This window comes from Episyrphus balteatus, chromosome 3 (assembly GCF_945859705.1).
Source record: "Episyrphus balteatus chromosome 3, idEpiBalt1.1, whole genome shotgun sequence".
Classification (NCBI taxonomy): domain Eukaryota; kingdom Metazoa; phylum Arthropoda; class Insecta; order Diptera; family Syrphidae; genus Episyrphus; species Episyrphus balteatus.
The window spans coordinates 6,784,396-6,787,253 of NC_079136.1; positions in this window are offsets into that span (position 1 = coordinate 6,784,396).

A 2,858-nucleotide genomic window follows, 5' to 3' on the forward strand; every position below is an offset into this window, starting at 1 on the left:
TGTAATGAAGATGTGAAAAATCGACATTGATAACGCGCCGGCGTTAGAAGTTATAGAGGTCAAAAGGTCACGAAGCCTACGTTGAAATCGCTCTACTCCGAAAACGGTTGATTTTACAGAAAATTGTATACAGCAATATTTGTAGATAATTTTATGACGAACAATTTTTCTATAGACCCCTATTGACCTCCGCGAGATATATGGGAAAAACTGACCTTTTGACCTCTAATACTTCTAACGCAGCCGGCGCGATATCAATGTTGATTTTTCACATCTTCATTAACGCCACCGTAACGAAGGTCTATACCTACCAAAATCGAGCCCAGTAGGAATTTTTCGGCAGATTGGGGTAAAAAATGTCTAAAATTACTGGGCTATTTAGTAGAGTAACTAAAGCAAATTATTAGGGAACCCGGCCGAACAGCTCTGATTTTGACGTTTTTTTTTTTTTCAAACGTAGGTAATTAAAAATACTTTACAATCTATATAGATTAAAAATTGCAGATATTGACATATTGCTTTTTTAAAATTAAAATTAATTTTTTTTGAACAAAACCATTTTTTTTTTGCTTAAATTTCATAAAACATATAATAGCAAAAGATTCTCTAGGTAATTTAAGGAAAAAAAAATATAATATATAAGGGAGTAAGGGACAATCTTCCATCGTTTAAGCGATAAATGCAATTTTTTCCTAATCTGACTTCAAACACAAAAAAAATATTTTGAAAACAACGGCAACACCTACAATATTTTAAAATACATTTTTAAAAAGCCAGAAGCTCATTCTTATCTTCTTAATTTAAAGCCACTAAATTTAATCAAGAGTTTTTGAAAAAATGGTCCTCAAACTCAGAATTTAAAAAAAAAAATGTTATTAAAAAAATTTTAAATGACTTTTTTCCAAACTTTTTCTAATAAACTATGAATTTATTTTAAAAAAAAAATGTTTGGCCATAAATATTATCAGTTGAATTCCGAAGCAGAAAAGGTAATATATATCAAACTTTTGAAAAAAAAAAAAAAAAAAAAAAATAATAAAAATTAATTCACTTTCAATGGGTTTTATTGATAAAAACTGAAATTTTGCATTGAAATAATTGATTTTCTCAAAGATTTTGGCAAATAAGAACTTTAAACTTTTGCTATTTAGCTTTCAACTGTAAGGGCTATTGAATCAAGAAAAAATAACTCTATATTTAAATTTTGGACTTTAGAAAAAAATAAGTTAAATTTTTTTTTCAAAATTTGTATTAAAAAAAAGTTCTTCGAAAATGAAATACTTTTTAATTGATAAAATTTGAAAAATAAATGCATTTTATTTTACGAAAAAGTTTTAAAAACGACATGTTAAAATTTTGTCAATAATTTTTTTTTGTTTCAAAAATCTGCGTTCAATTACCATTCTGTCAAAAGCCCTTCATTCAATTAACTGAGTTTTAATTTTACAAATGTGACTAAGCTTCTAGCTTTTTAAAAATGTATATTGAAATATTGTAGGTGTTGCCGTTGTGTTCAAACATTTTTTTTTGTGTTTGAAGTCAATTAATAAGAAAATTGCATCTATTGATTGAACGATGGAAGATTGTCCCTCACTCCCATATATTTTTACTTGCGATATAGGTACTATATATCAAGTTATGTATTCGTACAAAAAAAAAAGTTGAGATAACATTTTTCCATGACATTACGATGGTAGACAATGCCAAAAAAGTGGGTCCCGGAAGTCCGTCTGTCTGTCTGTCTGTCTGTCTGTCAGTCTGTCTGTCTGTCTGTCTGTATAAGGAGCTACAGCCTAAACGGATGGACCGATTAATGTCAAACTTGGTATGGAGCGTTATTTGGCGACTCTCCAGAGGGATTTTTGGAATTAATTTTTTTGGACCAAAAATAACGGTACTTGTCATATACCGATTTTGGTAAAATTGAAATATCTCAAAAACGGCTCCAACGATTTTCTTTAAAAAATTAAAATGTTAGTTTAAGCTAAGGTCTATATTTCAATGAAAAAAAAATTTTTAAAAATCATTATTAACGGTACCTGCCATAGAACCGTTTTTTTCAAATTCGAATATATCCGAAACATCTTATTCGATTTCAACGAAACTTTTTGTGAAGGAGCATTTATATAATTTAAATATAAACCAAAAACAAAATTAAAAAAAAAATTATTTTTGGATTTTTGAAAAAATTTTGAAAATTTTTTTTTGAAAAATCAAATTTTCGAAAACGGGACTTTGAATTTTTTTGAAATTTTGTTTTTAGATGTTGATTAATGATTTCTAAAGAATGGCATACCAATTTTATTTTAAAACTTTTTTTCCAAAAAATTATTAATAAAAAATTGTTTTTTTAAAAAACGGCTCTAACGATTTTGAAAATTTTTTTTCTAAAAATGCACGTTAATATATTAATCAAAACTGCATACTTGTTTTGGAGGGCAATTTAATTTAAGATTTTATTTTATTTTTTTTTTTAAACGAATTTTATTTTTTTTTTTCAAATTTCTATATAAAAAGTCTTAAAAATTTAAGCAACTTTAACTCCAAGAGCAAGTTCGTGCGACCCAGTCGTGCATTTTATTTTTCCTTGAATTTTCTAGACAATCTTTTGGCATCAATTAATTTATGAAAATTTAAGAAAAATTTTTTTGTTCACAAAAATCTTCAATTAAATTTAAAAATCAAAACGGCAACATATTCAATTTTGAATCTACATATACCCCTTAAAGTATTTTTAATTACCGACGTTTGAAAAAAAAGATCATCAATATCTAAGCTGATCGGCCGGGTTCCCTAATATTGACAATTTTTGAGCTTATACCAAATATATATATGTATTTACCAAAATCAATATTTAA